Below are 23,431 nucleotides of genomic sequence, written 5' to 3'. Positions count from 1 at the left end.
CCAAAAAATCTGAAACATCTGAATTTCTGTCACTTAGATTGGTACACAATTGAAAACCTAAATGTAACAGGTATTTTTCTCAGGCTTTTAAACAGAGCAGTGAAGCAAAAATAAACAGTCAATGGGAATAGGGTACTTCAGCAAAAATTGATTCATTATTGCCAATGACTGCCCTGTTTACTTGATTGCATGTGGTTATAGTCTCCTAACAAGGCTAGTTCATAATGTCTACAATTAACCCTTGGACCTAGATTACAAGGGGAGCCAAAATATAGCTTTCCCGAGGGCGATATTTGAACTCCACTTTGTAATGCCAGTGGACGCAAATGTGCACTGGTAATTCAAGTTAGGTGTAATATGAACACAACCTCGCATTCACATTGCACAGAAGAGCGCTTCCATAGGCTTCACTGGAAGCTGCTTTCTTGTGCCGTCAGACACGGCATGAGAACCTAGCGCAGTGATGGGCAACAGATTTAAATATATATGTATATGAATACACACTTTAACCCATAAAAGCCGCTTAGTGCAGTTTTTTTTTTTTTTTTTTTTAAATGTTACAGTTTTTTTTAAAGAGACCTCACGTTATTTTGGGGGCAATTGTAAGGGCTGGTTATAAATTGGGGCTCCACTCCACTTGTAATCTAGCCCTAAATTGTATTCAGGATTTGACATTCTGCTGTTAATATCTGATTTGATTGAACATGTTTTGTAATTTTAAAATGTGATGTAGTAACAGTTTTAAAATGTTAATGAATAATTATGTGTATTAAAAGGTGACTAAGCATGTATGAGATTGACAGTCAAAAAAGAAAAGCAAAAATAGCCAAAATAGGGTTTCACTTAGTAAAGTCTTTGAAAAAATACAAGAAAAAAATCATATTATAAATTGTGTGTAAAGTGTTTCTGTTGGGTTGGAATTACAATGGTGAGAGGTTGCATTGCACCAGCAAAGGTATATATTAACATGGTTTATAGTAGTTTAAAAACCATTGAAAAAAACAAGTTTTTAGGCATATTGGAATTGCTTTAAATTGGGGAAGCAGAATATGTAATTCTATGCAAATTGAAATCACCCCTTTTTGTCAAGTATGGCCTTTTTAAATGGTCCATTGTTTCCCAAACAGTGGAGTGTTTTTTAAATCTTTTTTCTTCCAGTTGTGTATGCCAACTTTCAGTATCTACAACATTAAACCAAAATACTGAGGAAGTGACTTAACAAATTAGCGCATAACAAAAATACAAGCCCAAGAATTGTGTTAATGAACACAGACATTGAAATACCATAATAAGAGCTGATCCATCACTATTCAGCAATACAAACAAGGAAAACACACAATGTTCATAAATATATGAATTATGGTTACACATGAATAAGAAACTGTTGGATTCACCAACTTCTGGTAAAGTACAAATATATTATGTTGTTACATACATTAAGGGCTAAAAGAATCTTGTCTTTGTATATGATTTCAACCATCTTATGATCATTAGCAAACTTGGCCACAAATCCTACAAAAAAAACCCAATTGGAATAGTAGTAGATATTGTACTATGGCAAACGCTCTATTTTATTTCACCTAATTTTTTTCTCTCTTGGAAAGCCGTGGTTTTAAGTGACTGATTGTGCTTTGTGGCTCTGAACAAAGTCGAGCACGGTTATCCATACCGTTGGCAGCCCATACCTTGCTCTGCTTAAACCTTTTTATTACAAAATGATCCATAAAAAATGTCAAGGCAGAGGAACAGTGTAAATGTGCACTCTCTGATGGAAGATGACAGATGTAATGGCAGTTTGACTGTTTTCTTTTTTCTTTTTTTTTTAAATTGGCTGTTTCTGACATTGCCTCATCTGCTGACATTTACTTTATTTGTATGTTTTAACATATTGAACAGCAGATAATAAGGAAAAAAGAGACAAAAAATCTCATACACTAGCTTCCCAATTACGGACAGCTTTATACGGAACTGAAGTGGGAACCTTTCCTTTTCAAGAAACTAATATTTCATATGCTTAAATAAGGAAGGTTTATAAAATAATCAGGTTCCACAGTGCTTATCCAAACATAATGAGCCCTTCTCTGTAGTGTGAATTATATTCAGCTCATGGAGTTTCCTCCCAGAAATCATTTCCAGTCCACACTGCACAGAGCAGATAAATCTTGTGACTTGACTAACCACAAAGCATAGAAAAGTCATTCCTCACTAAAAATGTCAATGTCAAGTCGATTTCCTGAAACATGTCTATTTCTGTCAGGTTCCCAGTTGTTGTTCCAGAATAAATGAGATCTAAAATCTCATTACTTTTATTGTTTAAAACTAGCGCCACTGGGTCAGGAGGTAATAGTGTGGGGCGATAGTATGTTTCTTAGAATATTTAATCATCTGTGTCTTTGACATAGAGGTCAGCATTTCACTTCTGAATGTCTCCTTTCTGGCGTTGATAGTGCAGAGCATTAAATATGTAATTGTAGAGAGTTTGATGAACTTGTGTTTAAAATAATACATAAAGTGCATAGATAGAGTGAGAAAGAGAGAACAAAAATAGATAGATAGATAGATAGATAGATAGATAGAAAGATAGATAGATAGATGGATAGATAGATAGATAGATAGATAGATAGATAGATAGATAGATAGATAGATAGATAGATAGATAGATAGATAGATAGATAGATAGATAGATGATAGATAAGCATTTGTGTGTGACATAGATAGATGATAGATAGATAGATTGATAGATAGATAGATAGATAGATAGATAGATAGATAGATAGATAGATAGATAGATAGATAGATGATAGATAGGCATTTGTGTGTGACATAGATAGATAGATAGATAGATAGATAGATAGATAGATAGATAGATAGATAGATAGATAGATAGATAGATAGATAGATAGATAGACCAGACAGACAGACAGACAGGTAGTTTTCCTGTGTAATATGTAAATATATATTCAGGAATGAAGTTTAAGTTAATGCATAGCAAAATAGACAGCTACCCATGCTGATTTTGAAGTGAAAACAGTGGTTTAATCGTATGTGTAAAAATGATATATGCATCTGAAATTAAAAAGAAACACATGCATAACACCAAGTTTCTAGTAATTACATCTGGATTCATAAGTTAAAACCCTAAGTTAATAGTCAGACCAAAATGTTACTCGCTACTTCTGATCCCAAAGATCACCCACCCAAACCCCTCCCACTACTTGCTGGAGATTAAATCACTTTTCCTCCAGCCTTAAATTGTGACCTCTTGTCACAAACAATTTACTGAATATGGGCCTTGAATATATTTTTATAAAGTAACCATATCAACTCTCAAGTGCTTTTTTTCTATGAGAAATTTTTGTGGCCCTTCTCTGAACTTTTTCTAACTCTGCAATGTCTTTTTTTGAGATTGGTCCTCCAGAACTGCACTTACTATTCAACAAAATGCAATTTGTTGATGTGAACAAAAGACCTGCGATCAAGAACTGTTGCGTTGCATAAAAGTTATCTCAAAAGAACTTAGATATTCATTTGTCCACTGTTAGACAACATTTTTCTATAAATGGAGATGATTTAGTACTGTGGCTACTCTCCCTACAAGTGGCCTTCCAGCCAAGATGACTCAAAGGGCACACTTGCACAATTCTCAATGAGGATGCTTTCCCAAAAAAATATTACTGCATGCCTGAAGTTTGCCAAAGACCACCTTGACACTCCACAACACTACTGGGAAAATGTTTAGTGGACTGTTGCTTGAGAAGAACATGCAGCCCTATGTATGGCATAAAATGGGAACGCCAACATGATGAAACCATCATCCCAATGGTTAAGTAGGGTAGATGGAGCATGATAGTTTGGGGCTGCTTTGCTGCATCTGGGCCTGGACCACTTGTCATCATCAAGGTGAAAACGAACTCCCAAGTGGTTCATCAAGATATCCTGCAGGATAATTTAAGGGAAGCTGTGCACCATCTGAAACTCAGCAGATGTTGGGTAATACAGCAGGACAATGATCCTAAATATTGAAGTAAATCCACTACAGAATGGCTTAAAAAAAAAAGAAAATACGCCTTTTGGGGTGGCCCCAGTAAGAGCCCAGACCTTAACCCCATAGAGATGCTGTGGAATGACCTCAAGAGTGACATCCTAAGAATATGGCTGAGCTGAAGCAGTTCTGTAAGGAAGAGTGGTCCAAAATTCCTCATGACTGGGATCTACTAACTATTAAATCCAAGTGTTGACTTACATTTTACACAGCTCTGTAAATGTTTAATGGGATGTAACATAGTAACATAGTAACATAGTAGATAAGGTTGAAAAAAGACTGAAGTCCATCGAGTTCAACCTATAAAATCTAAAATACTTACAAAAAGCTCCAGTTAAGCTTAAATAACCCCATTAAAATGTGACCCATTTAATACTAGCAATCATATCCATGAATTTTGTTTATATACAGAAATTTATCCAGACTATTTTTAAATGTATCTATGGTATTGGCATTCACTACCTCCTTTGGTAATGAGTTCCACAATTTTATTGCTCTACAGTGAAAAAAACGTTTCCGTTGCAGGAGATTAAATCTCCTTTCCTCCAACCTTAAATTATGACCTCTTGTCAGAAACCAATTTTCTTGGAATAAAAAGAGCTTCTGCCATCTCTGTATATGGGCCTTGAATATATTTATATAAAGTAATCATGTCACCTCTCAAGCGCCTTTTTTTCTAAAGAGAACAGACCCAGTTTGGCTAGCCTCTCCTCATAGGTTAATTTCTCCAATCCCCTTATTAGCTTTGTGGCCCTTCTCTGAACTTTTTCTAGTTCTGCAATATCTTTTTTAGCAATCGGTCCCCAGAACTGCACTCCAAACTCAAGGTGAGGTCTTACCAGGGCTTTATATAATGACAGAATTATGCTTTCCTCCCTTGAATCAATGCCTCTTTTAATACATGCTAGTATCTTATTAGCCTTTGAAGCCGCTGCCCTGCATTGTGCACTCATCTTTAGCTTGTTATCTATTACTACTCTCCAAATCCCTTTCCTCCTGTGTTTGGCTAAGTCTTGTCCCATTTAAAAATACATAGCCTGCTTATTTTTACTTCCAAAATGTAGAACCTTACATTTTTCCCGTATTAAATCTCATTTTCCATTCACTTGCCCATAGTTCTAATTTTAGCAAATCCCTTTGCAAAGAGAGTTCATCCTGCTCTGACCTAATGACCTTACTTAACTTAGTATCATCTGCAAAAAATAGAGATGTCGCTATTTAATCCTTGCTCCAAGTCATTTATAAAAATATTAAAAAGAACAGGGCCCAGTACTGATCCCTGGGGGACGCCACTGATTACCTTTGTCCATCTGAGTATGATCCATTTACTGCTACTCGTTGCTCCCTATCTTTTATCCAGTTATTTATCCATGAGCTAACATTTTCAGCTATTCCAGTCCCTTAATTTTGTGCATTAATCTCTCATGTGGCACTGTATCAAATGCCTTTGCAAAATCTAAGTATATCACATCACTGATTCCCCTTTATCTATATTTTTACTTACTTCCTCGTAGAATCTAATTAGATTAGTTTGACAAGATCTATTTCTCCTAAGCCATGCTGATTAGAAACTCATAATCTTGTTTACACGAATATGCTCATCAATATAATCCCTTATAATCCCTTCAAATATCTTCCCCACTATTGATGTCAGACTAACTGGTCTATAGCTTCCTGATCATCCCTGCTTCCCTTTTTGAAGAGTGGCACCACATCAGCTTTACGCCAATCCTGGGGTACCATGCCTGAGGATAATGAGTCTTGAAAAATTAAGAGTAAAGGTTTGTCTATAACAGTGCTAAGTTCCCTTAACACCCTTGGGTGTATTCCATCTGGGCCTGGAGTTTTATTTACCCGTAATATTTTTAGTTTTTTCCTGATATCCTCTAAACAAAACCCAGTTAGTGGTATGGACTGGCATGTTCTATTCTGTTCCAAAGTATCATTCAATGGTTCCTCTCTTGTGTATACTGAAGAAAAAAACTGGTTTAGTACCTCAGCCTTCTCCCTGTCCATTATTTATCATGCTACCCTCCACACATTTTAATGTACCTATATTATCCTTCTTAGATTTTTTGCTATTATGTACTTAAAGAACCTTTTAGGGTTAGACTTAGAATCCTGGCAATTAATTTTTCATATTCAATTTTGGCTAATTTGATTGCTTTTTTGCATGCTTTGTTACATTCCTTATAAATATTGTATGCTGAGTCTGTACTATTTTCTTTTAATAATTTAAATGCCCTACGTTTTTCCTAATTTCTTTTAACACATTTATATTTAGCCATAACGGCTTATTTTTTTTATTTTTATTTTTATAACCATATGGTATGTATTGATATGTATTATTATTTAACAAATTTTTAAATATTATCCATTTATCCTCTGTATTTTTATTAGAAAATACATTGTCCCAATTTATATTATTTAATGATTTCCTTAAATCGTTGAATTTTGCTTTCTTGAAATTAAAAGTCTTAGTTAAGCCTTTAAAAACACTGCATATGAAAAGAGATTTCAAATGTGACCATGTTATGATCACTGTTACCCAAATGTTCTTTGATTTCTATGTTTGATATTATATCTGTATTGTTTGATAGCACTAAATCCAATATAGCTTTACTCCTAGTTGGCTCCTCTATTAATTGTGACAAGAAGTTATCCCTGAGAACATTTAAAAATCTATCCCCCTTAGCTGAATTACTAGTTTCATTGGCCCAGTTTATATCAGGGTAGTTAAAATCTCCCATAATTACAGCACTGTTATTAGCAGCCTTTACCTATTTGCATTAGTAGTTGAGTTTCCTCCGGGTCACTAATGTTGGGAGGCTTGTAGCATGTTCCTAGTAATATTTTTTTAGGATTTTTTCCCCCCCACTCTTTATTTCAACCCACAGGGTCTCTACATTGTCACTTGCATCATAAATATCTTCCCTTATTGTAGGTTTAAGGTCAGGTTTAATATACATGCAGATTCCTCCATTAAATAAAACATCAGAGATTCTAATTATTTGTGTGTTGTTTGCCTAAGCACATTGTGTTCACCTATACTTGTGACTTTGATAAAGATGAGATAACATTTTATGACTGATTCATGCAGACAAAGTCACGCACCAGTGTCGAAAACGCGTCGGTGGGCGTGACCGGATTGTGTGACCGATGACTGTGGAAGCTACGGCTTGCTCCACTACCTAAAAAGTTTAGATTGTAGTGATATTTGAATATTTGATAGAAGGAAACTGATCGTGAAAAACATATATATTCTTTGGTGTAATGATATTTACGCAGATTAATCAGCACTAGTATTATTCCTTTGAGGATTTCAGACACAGTGTTAAGTCAATTGACACAATATCGCTACAACGTGTTAGGCAGTGATACACTTTGACAAGGTGAGATACGTTATATCCCATATTAGTCCATACACTCTGTTGAATGAATGCGTAAATGAAGGTTATGCAACCTAGCACTCTCAGTAGATGAATATACACTGAGAACGATTCATGAGATTAATTGAATCTGGATGTATGGGGTTCATGCAGTGTGAGATGGTGCAACACTGTGTCATTTGTGTATGTGTTTAACCAGCAAATGTTGGAGTAACTTTAAGAAAAATATAGTCATATTTATGATATTAATACGGTACATAGAAATTGATCTCACTATGTGTGCATGGTGTTTCTAGACACAGGGCAACTAGTTAGAAATTGGCTGACTGGGTTCAATCCCAGCAGTACGCAGGAGGAGGACCACCTTTGAGCGCATAGTCCTGTGTGCATTGTATGATATTCCTTTGCCCTACTCTATTATTCTGGTTCTCCACTGTCTTCTCACAGTCTCATGGGATCACAATTAGGCCACACAGCCCATGTTTAAGCCTATTGTTTTTAACCTATTAGTTGGATCACCTAATATTTCATTATATAGGAATGGTTGACACATACCCATTTTCCTATTGATCCAATTTGATATTGTTCGTTTGTTCATATATATGTTTAATAAAGTGTTATTTTTTCTTTTTCTAATTCACTAATATTTATGCAGTGTGTAATTCAGCACTTGGCTTCAATGCCACAAATCGTTTAATTTTTCCTAACGCATCCTTCATTGTACTTAGTGATTCAATTCACACTCTAGAATTTGGGGTATTAAAGGTACCAAGAACAAATAGCTATGGCGGGCTATTTGTCTTCAACCATTGATTTTGACCAATGGAAGCAGGAAGCCGAAAGGCTTTTTACCCTTAACATAGGGAATGTATGTCCACAGGCTAGTAATATTGAAGAAGCCTTTAAGAGCATAGCCAAAATAATGAAAAAGCAAGTTAAATCATTTTGGGGAGATTTTCATTCTTGAAAATTATGTTAAACCTCATTCCAAGGGTATTACGTATACAACTAGCACCCTCCTTTCATATCTCTGATGAGAATTTTGTCTTGAGATGGCAAGAAATTCTTACTCAGTGGTTCTCTTGATCTAATTAAACTTATATTAGAACATGAGAAAAAACCAATATGATCAGCTAACAAAGCTAGTGGAAAAAGCAAAAGTACAAACTAATAAGTTTACCTCACACAAAGACTTTGAAGCTCTAGATCAAAAACTAAAATTTCATATAGATAAGCTGAAAGAGGAACTAAGTGAGACAAAGAACAGAAAATTGCAGAGAGACTGGTCTGACCACCAAAAGGGAAATATTTATAAAACTAATTACAAACGTAAAAACATGACAAGACAAACACAAGAATCTAGTAATAAAAGCAACACACTAGAAAGTTCTTCAACTGAATCTGAACCTTCAGATGAGGAACAAACACAAACAGTGGTAGCAAATGTAATAACACCAACAACAGAACCCTCAATTACGAGGATTTTTTTTAGAGAAGGATCTCTTTCCACCAAAGAGAACAGTAAGAACAAGACAACAAAACAGAATGAAACCACCAAACAAACAAAAATGAAAGAGATGGGGTTACAAATAATAAACCTTGCAGGGATAAACTTAAGACATGAACACTATACTTTGCTATCTAAGGGTCTGTCCTTTATTCCCACCCCCAAGTTTGACACTTTCAATTGGGTTAAGGATACACACCTGTTTGCGAGAAAATTAGCACTACATAAATATCATAAAGATGCCAATAAAATCTGTCTCACAGATATGGGGTGGAAGAAGAGGATCAAGAGATAGTTAATCTAATGATACCATTATTAGATGAAAATGATGACACGAGCAATGTCTCTAAACATAGCACAGTGAAACCTAACAGTACTTTTATGCCCACTATTTCCAAATATCCTACTATTGACAAATTTGTTTCCCTGGTAACCACTGAACTTGAAGCACTCAATTGCAAAAGTAAAACTAGGAAAAACCTTAGCTTTAAAGAAAGAAAAGCACTGGTTGAGTTAAAAAACAATCCAGAGAACAATTAAGAGTGCCGATAAGGGTGGAAACCTGGTGATCATGAACAACACACAATATAAAAAGATGTGCTTGGACATTTTAATGAATACCGATAACTATCAGATTTTATCACAAGACCCGACTGTAAAATTTAGCAAAGAACTTAAATCACTGTTGGATAGGGGTTATGGTGAAAGAATAATCACCAAATCTGAATATCAATTTATGTGTAACATGTCACCTAGGATAGCAACATTCTATAGCTTGCCTAAAATCCATAAAAATACAGAGGTACCCCCAGGCAGACCAATAGTGTCTGGCAATGGATGCCTGACGGAAAACATCAGTATCTACATAGACAAAAAACTTAGGGAGTTTGTATATACATTAACATCATATATTTGTGATACAAAAGATGTCCTTAAGTGCTTAGAGAACATTTATGTACAAGAGAACACTTTATTGGCAAGCATAGATGTTGAAAGCCTATACTCCAATATCTCTCACTCGTTAGGGAGAAAAGCTGTTGAATACTTCCTAAAAATGATGAACCCTAGAGGATGCGAAGAGGATGATTTTGTCATTGACCTCTTAGATTTTGCGCTCAAACACAATAATTTTCTGTTCGATAACAAAGTATACTTACAAAAGAAGGGCACAGCGATGGGCACTTGCTGTGCACCCACATATGCCAACTTGTTCCTAGGATGGATTGAACATACTTACATTTTGAATCAAGACATAAATCCCTTTATGAAATTTATGGACCTATACATTCGCTACATTGATGATGTGCTGATACTATGGATAGGCACAAAAGATTATTTTACTCTTTTTATGTGTTGGCTAAATGACAATGTCCATGGAATGCACTATACCTCTACTATTGAAGATAACATTATTTCCTTTTTAGATTTGGAGATCAAGAAAGATGGAGAAGGGTCTCTAAGCACGAAACTGTTTAGGAAAGAAACATCAACAAATAGTCTCCTAAATTGGGACAGTTACCATCCTAAAAGCCAAAGGATGGGCATTCCCTTTGGACAATATCTAAGGGCAAGACTATTATTGTATATAGCTTCAAATTTATACATCAGCTATACTCTCTATATTTTGTTTTTATCTAATCCTTGAAATTATCAAAACCCAATCCAAATGGCAAAAAGGAAAACAAAAAGAACAAATATAACACAATTTTGTGTTTGTATACAAGAAGGGAGGGAAGAGGAGGAGAAGAGAGAGGAAACAAAAAGGGGTTCCCTCAGGAACCATGTGGGAAATCAAAATAAATAGTAAATATAAATTCTGTAAAAAGGTGTATCTTTGAATGGGTATACTAATTGTTTTTGAATATTTATTAGTTCCGATTTGATAAAGGAATACCATTTAGTAAAATATTTTTTTATGTCTAAGCCAGGATTAACCAATAAATAAAACTGTTCTATTATCAATTTAAATCTCAGTTTTCCTATAAATAATTTATTGAACATGACTAAGAACCGATTGCTGGTTTGAAACGTTGTTTGTATTATGGACCCTGCATGAAACAATAAAGGTCTTTTAACTGATGTTTTGGAGGCTGGAAATTTTCTTGAATTGTCCAGTATGATGATGGGATGTGGCTTGTCCCCATTCCGTGCCCTTGAAGTTTGGTGAGTGGTGCTGGCTTCCTTTGAAGATTTTTACGCCTTCTTATCTTTCCAGCTGGCAAGTATCATAGCATGGCCACATAAAATAGCATTATTGATAAACTTAATATCCACAAGACTAGGGCTTGGTTCTTTATTAAGCAAAATATCCTCAAACTCAAATTTTATTTGTTGGTTTGTTGACTTGGATAACCAATATGAGATTTTATTCCAAAACCAACTTACTTTAGAACACTGCAACAAACAGTGTATACTATTTGCTCTTGCTAGGTAGCATCTTGAACAGTGATATATGTTGTCCCGAGACCACTTAGACATTTCTTGCTGTGTTAAATATGCCCCATTAATCAGCTTAGTATGTATTTCCCACCAAGAAATAGAGAGTGTGGCTTCTCTGATTCTTTAACAACATTTAGTAATTTGCGGCTAGATTATGAGTTTTGCGATATGAGTGAAAAAGCCTCATAACGCTGCTTTTTCACTACCGCTGCTATTACAAGTCTTGCAGGTATAGCTGTACCACACACTTTTTGGCCGTAATGCAACGTAACTACCGCACCTTTCAAAAAGTCATTTTTCAATGGGACTTCCATAGCGCCGGTATTATGAGTTTTTGCCTGGGAGGCCAAAAAGTGAGCGGTACAAGCCTATACAGTCCAAGATTCGTACCGCCATCTAAAGTCAGTAGTTATGAGTTTTACGTTACAAATCTGTAGCATAAAACTCATAACTAAAGTGTTACTAAGTACACTAACACCCATAAACTACCTATTAACCCCTAAACCGAGGCCCTCCGCATCGCAAACACTATAATAAAATGATTAACCCCTAATCTGCCGCTCCGGACATTGCCGCCACTATAATAAACATATTAACCCCTAAACTGCTGCACTCCCGCATCGCAAACACTAGTTAAATATTATTAACACCCCTAATCTGCTGCCCCCAACGTCACCACTCCCACTATACTAAAGTTATTAATCCCTAAACCTAACCCTAAGTCCTAACCCTAACACTCCTAACTGTAATATAATTAAAATAAATCTAAATAAAAATTACTATAATTAACCAAATAATTCCTATTTAAAACTAAATACTTACCTATAAAATAAATCCATAAGCTAGCTACAATATAACTAATAGTTACATTGTAGCTAGCTTAGGTTTTATTTTTATTTCACAGCTAAGTTTGTATTTATTTTAACTAGTAGACTAGTTAGTGAATAGTTATTAACTATTTACTAACTACCTAGTTAAAATAAATACAAATTTACCTGTAAAAAATAAAACCTAACCTATCTTACACTAACACCTAACATTACACTACAATTAAATCAATTACATTAATTAAATACGATTAACTAAATTAACAAAAAAAATAAACACTAAATTACACAAAATAAATAATAAATTATCAATATTGAAACTAATTACACCTAGTCTAATAGCCCTATTCAAAATAAAAAATCCCCCCCCCCCCAATAAAAAAACCCTAGCCTAAACTAAACTGCCAATAGCCCTTAAAAGGGCCTTTTTGCGGGACATTGCCCCAAAGAAATCAGCTCTTTTACCTGTAAAAAAAAAACAAAACAACAACCCCCCAACAGTAAAACCCACCACCCACACAACCAAACCCCCCAAATAAAATCCTATCTAAAAAAAAAACAAGCTCCCCATTGCCCTGAAAAGGGCATTTGGATGGGCATTGCCCTTAAAAGGGCATTTAGCTCTTTTTCACTGCCCAAAACCCTAAGCTAAAAATAAAACCCACCCAATAAACCCTTAAAAAAAAAATAACACTAACCCCGAAGATCCACTTGCAGTTTTTGAAGACCTGACATCCATCCTCAACGAAGCCGGAGAAGTCTTCATCCAAGTGGGCAGAAGTCCTCAACGAAGCCGGGAGAAATCTTCATCCAAGCGGCAAGAAGTCATCCTCCAGGCAGACAGAAGTCTTCATCCAGATGGCATTTTCTATCTTCATCCTTCCGACATGGAGCGGATCCATCTTACACTGAAGGTTTCTTTAAATGACGTCATCCAAGATGGTGTCCCTTGATTTTCCGATTTGCTGAATTTAATTCTATCAGCCAATCGGAATTAAAGGTGAAAAAATCATATTGGCTGATGCAATCAGCTAATAGGATTGAGCTCGCATTCTATTGGCTGATTGGAACAGCCAATAGAATGCAAGCTCAATCTTATTAGCTGATTGCATCAGCCAATAGGATTTTTTCACCTTTAATTCTGATTGGCTGATAGAATTTTATCATCTTGGATGATGTCATTTAAAAGGAACCTTCATTCTTCAAGAACCATCGAAAGAAGAGAATGCTCCACGCCGGATGTCTTTAAGATAGAGCCGCTCCGCACCGGAAGGATGAAGATAGAAGATACCGTCTGGATGAAGACTTCTGCCCGCCTGGGGGATGACTTCTTGCTGCTTGGATGAAGACTTCTCCCGGATGGATGAGAATGGATGTCCGGTCTTCAAAAACTGTAAGTGGATCTTCGGGGGTTAGTGTTAGGTTTTATTTAAAGGTTTATTGGGTGGGTTTTATTTTTAGATAAGGGTTTGGGCACAGAAAAAGAGCTAAATGCCCTTTTAAGGACAATGTCCATCCAAATGCCCTTTTCAGGGCAATAGGGAGCTTAGGTTTTTTAGAAAGGATTTTATTTGGAGGGTTGGTTGTGTGGGTGGTGGGTTTTACTGTTGGGGGGTTGTTTGTATTTTTTTTACAGGTAAAAGCTGATTTCTTTGGGGCAATGCCCCGCAAAAGGCCCTTTTAAGGGCTATTGGTAGTTTAGTTTAGGCTAGGGTTTTTTTATTGGGGGGGGCTTTTTTATTTTGATAGGGCTATTAGATTAAGTGTAATGAGTTTAAATATTTGATAATTTCGTTTTTATTTTGTGTAATTTAGTGGGGTTTTTTTTTCTAATTTAGTTAATTGTATTTAATTTATGTAATTTATTTAATTTTAATGTAATGTTAGGTGTTAGTGTAACTGAGGTTAGGTTTTATTTTACAGGTAATGTTGTATTTATTTTAACTAGGTATTTAGTAAATTGTTAATAACTATTTACTAACTAGTCTACCTAGTTAAAATAAATACAAACTTAGCTGTGAAATAAAAATAAAATCTAAGATAGATACAATGTAACACATGTAGATAGATACAATACACATGTATTATAGTGCAGTGTTAGGTGTAATTGTAACTTAGGTTAGGATTTATTTTACAGGTAATTTTGTCTTTATTTTAGCTAGGGAGTTATTAAATAGTACCTAGTTAAAATAAATACAAACTTACCTGTAAAATAAATATAAACCCTAAGCTAGCTACAATGTAACTATTAGTTATATTGTAGCTAGCTTAGGGTTTATTTTATAGGTAAGTATTTTGTTTTAAATAGGAATTATTTAGTTAATGATAGTAACTTTTATTTAGATTTTTTTTTATTATATTAAAGTTAGGGGTGTTAGGGTTAGACTTAGGGTTAGGGGTAAATATATTTATTTAGTGTTAGTGATGTGGGAGGCCCGAGGTTTAGGGGTTAATAACTTTAGTATAGTGGCGGCGGTGACATTGGGGGCGGCAGATTAGGGGTTAATAAGTGTAGGTAGGTGTCGGCGACATTGGGGGCGGCAGATTAGGGTTTAATAAGTGTAGGTGGCGGCGACATTGGGAGCGGCAGATTAGGGGTTAATAAGTGTAATGTAGGTGTCGGCGATGTTAGGGGTGGCAGATTAGGGGTGTTTAGACTCTGGGTTTATGTTAGGGTGTTAGTTGTAAACATACATTTTCTTTCCCCATAGGAATCAATGGGGCTGCGTTACGGAGCTTTACCGCTCTTTATTGCAGGTGTTAGGCTTTTTTTTAGCCGGCCTCTCCCCATTGATGTCTATGGGGAAATCGTGCACGAGCACGTAAAACCAGCTCAATGCAGCGCTGGTATTTGTGTGCAGTATGGAGCTCAATGCTGCCATATTGCCTGCTAACGCCGGGTTTTTGCAAACCTGTAATAGCAGCGCTTATAAAGGTCAGCGGTGGAAATAACTTGCAAATTATTACCGAGCCGCTCATAACGCAAAACTCGTAATCTGGCCATTGGTTTTTAGTAATGCCTATGGGGGTTTTTTTGTTACAATTTTGATACATACTATCCACATTTTTATCACCTGCACCAATAAGTCTCATATTGTATCAGTAGGATATAGATGTGCATCCACTTTTACATAACCTTATGCCCAAATCTATGTACTTCAATTCACTCCTAATATTATATTTATTTTTAATTGTCTCTAATAGATGCCTTATTTGCAGATATGCAAAAAAGTCTTTGTTTTGTACATTAAATTGTGACTTTAAAAGTTCAAAAGGCTTTATCTGCATACCTATCTATGTCTAACAATTGATATAAAAACTCGAGTCCTTGTTATTTACATTTCTCAAATAATATAGACCTTAACCTTGGCATAAATTCAGGGTTATCTACTACCCAAAAATTACATAGCTTATGCCATGCCCAAATTGGATTTTTCATAGACATCATTTTCTTGCACTCTTTAAGGATATGTTCCATATCTATATGTAGCAAAGCCCTCAAAGAGAATGGCAAGGCTTTGCTCATTTCAAATTCAGTTAAAGAGTAATATCCATACATTGTGATCCAATCTACAGCTATTTTAGCAATACATACCCAATTATACCATTTAATGTGCGGTAAGCCAAAACCCCCCAAAACATTTACTCTGAAAGAGCCGATATATGATAGTCTTGGTTTTCTTCTACCACACCAAAGAAATTCTTTAAAATATTATATTGATATTCATCAAATCTTTATTTTTTATGAATATGGGTAGGTTCTGCATAATATATTAATAATTTAGAGAAAGTTATCATTTTTATAATGTTAACTTTGCCTTAAAGGGATATCGAAAGGTTGCGCCTATCACAAAAGCTTCTCTTTAAACTGTTCCATAACAGTTTAAAATTCAGATCCTACCAATAATTAGGTGATAAACTAAATTTCAGTCCCAAGTTTTTTTATATAGTCTTTGACCTCTTTAAATAGAACCTCAGCTGAGGTAGAAATGTTTTAACCCATAAAATTTCTGTTTTAGGGAAATGTATCCTATATGCAAAACAGAGAGAGAAAAGTGGACAGTATTATTTATTTATTTATAAAAATTTTTACCAGGATTTCTCTCATTTTCAAGTATGTCCTGGGTACACAAAACATTGAATTGATACAATGGGTAAAAAAAAAATAAAAAAAAAATAATAATACACGATATATGCACAAAAATGTAACATATTTAACATAGAACAGGTAGGAAATATATAATCAACAATGACAGGGTGTATTCTGTTTTTGAGATATGTAGAGAGGGATCTCTTAAAGGATATTAGGCATGGGGAAGGTTTGAAAAGTGTGCGGGAGGTCGTTCCATAATTGTGGCGCTCATCTTTTTTGTATTGAGGCACGCTAAATAATGTGCTGTACTGGATCAGAGGTTATAGGAGGTGGGAATAACTGGTGAGAGCAGTCTGCTCAGGTAGGGTGGGAGCTTCCCAGAAAAGCTTTTAAACACAAGGCAGGAAAGATGGAGGGTGCGTCTGGATTCCAGCGACAGCCAGTTTAGTTCTTTTAGCATGTCACAATGGTGGGTCCTGTAGATACATTGTAGCACAAAGCGGCAGAACGAGTTATACAATGTATTACGTTTATTAAGGTGAGTTTGCGGTGCAGGTGCATATACTATGTCCCCGTAATCCAAGATAGGCATCAGCATTTGCTGTACAATCTTTTTCCTTTACAGTAGGCTGAGGAATGATTGTTTCTGTACAGGGCACCTATTTTTGGATAAAGTTTAGATGCCAGTTTTTCTATATGGAGGCCAAAAGATAGATTGGGGTCTAACAACATACCCAAGTATTTAAAAGAGTGGACTGCGGTCAGTGTGCAATTTGATTTTGTTTTGATGAATAGATGGGAAATTTGTAGTTTGTGTAGTTTAGGTCCCGTTCCAAAGATCAATGGGACAGTTTTGTCAGTGTTTAGGAAGAGTTTGTTTTTTGAGATCCACTTTTCTACCTCTGTGAACTGGTCTTGGAGCACTGCTTCAATCTGCGGTATATCAGAATTGTTTTCATAGATTACCGTGTCATCTGCATACATGTGTACAGTTGAGGATTTGCAGACATTAGGCAGATCATTTATAAATAATGTTAATAGCAGGGGGCCGAGAATGGAACCTTGGGGAACACCACACGTGACTGGGAGAGGGAGGGAGTCGCTGTCAGAAATGGAGACATATTGTGATCGATCCGATACATATGATCGAAACCAGGTTAGCGGATGATCACCAATACCTGAGTTTTTTAGTTTGAGCAGTAGTATGTCGTGGTCTACTATGTCAAAGTCCATGGCAAAATCAAGGAAAATAGCTCCAGTTAGGTCTCCTTGTTCCATTCCAGTTTGGATGTTGTTGCAAACTTTTAGGAGGGCAGTTGTAGTGGAATACTATTTATAATAGTATAATACATATACTATTTGTTGGCAAGGGAAACCACCAACAAAGGTAAAGAAATATAAAACTTAACATTTATTAATAATAAATAATAATGTATGTCAAACAATTGTGTGTATTAAAACTTAGATTAAAAGGGGAGTGGAGTACAAGTAGTTCACAAAAAAGGCACCAAATATAATCAATAAACAGATGAATGACACCACGCAGACCAGTACAAACAGAAACGCTAATGTGCTGCAAAGGGCTATATCTAAAAAAGAGCATTGTCCTCTAAACAAATTAAGCTAAGCTATAAAGTGCAGTCACAAAGCAGGTAAGTACAGGTCTATGTAGTAACCATCGCTGGGTAGAGCAAATTGAATAAGCTACACAAGATAGCTATTATGAAACAAGATTTATGCAATAAATGTGACTACTAGTCTCAAGAGATACGCCTGATGTGCATGTTGCCGTTAAAAAGACGTGTAACGGTGAAATGCGCATTAGGTGTATCTCTTGAGGCCAGTAGTCATATTTATTGCATATATTTTGTATCATAATAGCTATCTTGTGTAGCTTTAAATAGCTACGCCCTTTTTTCTCTTTGCACATGGTGTTACTATAACTTAACCTTCCCATCCTTGCTTTAATTTTATGATTCTTCTCACATTTTAATGTACCTACTGTATATTTTCCTTCTTAGATTGTTTGCCATTAATATACTTAAAAAATCTTTTAGGGAGGCAGAGCTTGGCCGGTCAGGAAGATGGCCGTGTGAATAGATAGCTCCAAAACCCATGTCCCCTAAAACCCAACAAATGTAGGCTACGTACATAAATTTTCATTATCAGTCAGATTCCCCTAGTAGCTAAGACCCACCGGAGCACAGACTGAGGAGAACTAAGAAGCCATGGCACATGGACAGACATGCCAGCATCCCGGGGGTGACGCAGATAGATGCAATAATGCAGCAGGAGCACAGAAAAGAGCACACACATCCTGGGAAGTAACACCGTCGCCTCAGAGACCGGTACACACAGCCACAGAGCGCCCGGCAGATAAGAACTGAGTGGAGCCCTGACAACAGGTGGGACTAGGTGTGTGGTGCTGCGTACTTACAGCAACTGGATTGAATGAGCTGCGGAGGCCTATGGAACAGCAGGGTAAAAAAAAAAAAAAAAAGTCAGAGGCGAAAATAGCAGCCACGGAGCACACAACCCTGGTAAGCAGCTTATACAAAAACATGCTCCATAATAAGCAACTAATATTACAATAGAGTCCATATATGGTGGGCCAGGGACACCCCTGAATAAATCAGCCACAAAAAGACACAACTTATAACGCATTGGTAGAGGAGGCTGGAGGGCATACACGTGGCGATTCTTTATAGTCTGCACAAAGTACAGTAAGACTACAACCACAGAGGAGCAGATCAATTGCAGGACACTGTGGAGCACAAGCAACACAAGCTAAAAAGATCTATAAACATTCTTCAATATCATCACAGTGATTTGGTGACGAAAGCACACAGTATACCCCATGTAAAAGGGAATAAATAACACGTAAGTGAAACGGACTTACAAGCATAAAGATACCATTATATTAACTGGCTCAGCAACCGGACCCCTGACCAACGCTACACACAAGAAGACCCCTCTGCTGTGTAACATAGCCAACTACTGCCTGTATAGAGGCAAACACACACAGCACTTTGCAAGGCACATATAGCATGCCAGGACACAAGCACAACAAAGTAGAAACTACTCGGGGGTGGAGCCAGCTACTAAAGCAGCCAGACCTGTTTTTGGGAAGCTCCAGGCTTTCAGCTACAAAACTAGAAATTAAGTCCTATTTAAAAGCCTGAAATCACTCTGCTGCTCAAAAGAATATAACTATCTGCTGTTCCAAGCTAAAAGTAATGAAAGATTTACTATAATCAAGTTTTTTTTTTTACCAATATACTTTCCATAAATATACTGCGTGGTGCCACTGAACTCCATTTACATACAACTAATATGGAAGCTCTACAAGCTTGGGAGCAGAACAGTGAGTGACTTTTAGAGAAGCATTCGGAGTCTAGCTGGGGATATCATGTCGCTACTTGATTACCTATCTGCGCCACAAAACAAGAAGCCCAGGAGTGCGGGCCTGTTGTTAATTAGTAGCAACAGCGTTGTCACAGAGGATCCAGCTATACGGAGACCGGAGACCCGGCTGAGATCGGCTCCTTTGCTACTAGTGGACAACGAAATCAGTCAATCGTCAGAGACTCTTCAACTTACTGTTTCCATGGACTTTTCACCTGCCCAGGCCCCAGGGGATGCGGCCGACCCACGGAGCCCGGAGATGCATCTTGAAACAAAGGATCCGATTGTTCATGTAGATGCACAGGTGACCTCTAGCTTACTCCACTACAAGTATACATCGGAAGGGCTGATGGTGAAGCCCAGCTTCTCCTACCTTACAGAGAGAGTGCCAATTCTCCCACCGAGTGCCCAGTTGTCCTACACCAGAGAGGATGGCTTTCATTGCCCTGCAGGCTATGTGATATGTGTTTTTAATAGAGGGTTAGTTCTCATACAATGGAGCAAGCTTGTCAAATGTGGTGTGGGTTAGTTTGAGATCCCCTTACTTCAATGTGGAGGACAGCTTAATCCTATCTAGATTTGGTATCTCCAGGACATTATGTGACTATGTTTCACCACATCAGTAAGGACTAGCTTAGCCCCTGTCGAGGTTATTGTGACATGGAGTTCCTCATCATTTGCTAGCTGCCTCTGTGTTTTGACTCTACACTGGAACAATTTTATTATTTTCTTCTAATATAGGTTGTGAGTTATCGGTATAAATTTTTTTTTTTTAGACCCTCACCACTAACATATGCAGGCCTCACAGCGGTTTCTACTTTTTGGTTATGTACTCCTATCTCATATGCAGTGTTCCCTCTAAGGACAGTTTTGTGTGCAGCCCAGCAGTGAAACAGTTAACAAGAGAACCATACCTTGCCATCTGCATTGTGCAAGGTTTGCTAATTGCAGGGTGTGGTTACCTAATTAACTGTTTCACTGCTGGGCCGTACACAAAACTGGCCTTAGAGGGAACACTGCTCATATGTATCTCTGTTATTAGCTTGTATTGACGATATAGACACGGACAATTACCCCAACTTATTGTTTATTGTATGCAAGCCTACTACTTTTTTTTTTTTTTTTTTTTTTTTAATATTCTTTTTATTGAAGACAAAGAAAAAGTAATAAGGTTACATGCATATTATCACGAAGCCATATAAACATGAGAATATACAGGAAAGTAAAATTATACATAAGCTAGATCTGTAGGAATGTTTATAATACACAAACTTGCCAATGAAATGAATTCAAAATTCTCAAAGTAAGTCAAATATAAACAATAGTTATGGCATATATTTCACAATGTGTAAATAGCGAATGGTCTTCATGTGTCTTCCTTATTTTTTTTTTATAACACAGCAAAACAAGTTTTTGTAATATATAAGTAGTGTGATGAAATTGAAAATACTAAACTTAAAACTTGTAACTCAATTTGTAAGTGAAGCTTAACAGTTTTGCTTGACTAGGTAGGAGAAATAGAGTCAATTTTATGGTAAAGTGAAAAGCTGCACATAGAAACATAGAAAATAGATGGGGTAGGTTGCGGTACTGGTTAGAAAGACCGCATAAATAGGCCTCCTTACCTAGGAGGTACATTATAAGATAGTGGCGAGGGGGGGGGGAGGTGGTTATTTGAAGAGTGGTAAAGCCTTATATTCTAAATAAATATTGGGCTAAGGGTATGCCTGGTCCGGAGGGCCTCAAGTACTATATTCAAAGGGCTAACTTAGTTTATGGAGCTTAATCAAGATACTGTATATAATAAGGGCGTAGATGCTAATAATAGTGCAGGACCTGCCTACATCAAAGACAGTGTGATAAGCTTCTGGCTATAACTGTGCATCGCAGTATAGCTATGTGCCCCCCAGCAAGTTATGGGTTTACACACTAAATCTTAGGTTAAACCGGAGGAGCACCTAGTAGGGTACTTATGAGCTAAGCCGCCAAGCCTAAGGACAAGTTATTTGTAACTTCTAATCTCTTTCCAGATCAGCTAAGCTCCAACTAGGTGGGATATTAATTTGACAATATATGGTAGTCACTGTATAATAATTAAGGTGGATCTGAGGGCAACTCCACTCCAACAGATAGGACTAGCCTGCTAAGTAGGTGCCACATGTTTCATCTGAGTAAACCAGAGTGCTCACTTACTCATAATACAGATTATATTTATAAAGTGTGATGATATAGCTTCGTCAATAAAAAGTAACAGTGTTGTCATGCAGTTTTCGTTTATATAAAGTAAAGTATAAGGGTAGTTATATTCTAACTGGAAATCACATATTTCCTGATCACAGTTTTCGTTTATATAAAGTTAAGTATAAGGACAGTTACATTCTAACTAGACATCACATATTTCCTGTTCACATAATAGAACCCTGGTGACTGGGCATGGGCCCTATGCCCATCACATGTGGTTCCACACAGCTAGAGATCATATATATCCAAGGGAAGGGAGAAAATACCAAACATCTATGGATATAATAACCCCACTGTTTGGTCGTTAGATAGGTTACACAAGCCACTTAAGTGGTCCATTTATGTTACAATATGGTATATTATCTTAAGCATGCAAACCATGGATATAAAGAGAAGTGGGATGTAGGTGCCAGGATGGGATTTTTATAGTAGAAATGTTCCTAACTATGAAAGGCTGCGCTTAGTTTGCTACCTGTGCCCTATGACTCAGACTATAATGGAAACTAATGGTACCTTCAGTAGAAATTAGCTAAGAACAATAGGAGGAACATTTGTATAAGGAAGGGGACAAAGAATTGTACCTTATAGAGCAGCTATAGCACTGTATTGACTGACTGTTTAGGCGGAGCCTCGGCCGCTGGCTACGCCTGCACTGCAAGAAAATAACACCCAGTACTCAAAGTGTGATGTCCCCAAATAACTTATGATAAATGCTTGTGTGGATATAAAAGTAGTGAATGTCTCACATAAACGTTGAGCATACTCATAGGAAACAAAGTATAATTTCACATATAGAATAGAGCATATTATAGATATTAATCTGAGCCTTTTCCTGGCAGATTAGCGGTAAAGTACCCATATACACAATTTCAGGGACATATAAGAGGAAAATAGAAATAAATTGCTTGGAGGGGGAAAAAACAAACAAAGAACTTTCACTCAATTTTTCCCTGTTTTCTAGCGTTGATACTAAAGAGATGCAATCTTATCAGTAAAACATTATGCTCAAACCACATGTCAGACTGACCATATGATAATAAAAATGAGGTTTAGGTTTAATTCTTATGTTATACTTCTGCAGCAAAAAAGACACTATAAATGGTGGGAGCATAATATATCTGGCAAAAGACAAACCAGTTGAACCTTGTAAGTGAACTAGGGTTAAATAATCTAAAGGAGGTAAACTGTAGCATCGAGTCAATAACTATCATAAAGGCAAGGGTAAGTCTGAGATAAATCAGATGTTATGTGGTGCTTCAACATAACAGATTTTTTTACCCCACACCAGACCGCAGGCTAGAGCAATCTCTCTGGGCTAACTGTTCAGGTTGGTCTGAGTGCATGGCGAAGAGAGCAGAAACAAGTGTGCTACCAAGATCTAAATTCACGGCTAGGGAAGAGGCCGCTTCACCTCTGCAGATGTTCTGGTGTTTGCCCAAGGTCTCTTCAGAAATGTGTGTGCTCCACTGCTGAGGATCGCTCGAGAGG

The sequence above is a fragment of the Bombina bombina genome, chromosome 2 (assembly GCF_027579735.1).
Source record: "Bombina bombina isolate aBomBom1 chromosome 2, aBomBom1.pri, whole genome shotgun sequence".
Lineage (NCBI taxonomy): Eukaryota > Metazoa > Chordata > Amphibia > Anura > Bombinatoridae > Bombina > Bombina bombina.
Note: the sequence above shows the minus strand (reverse complement) of the source record.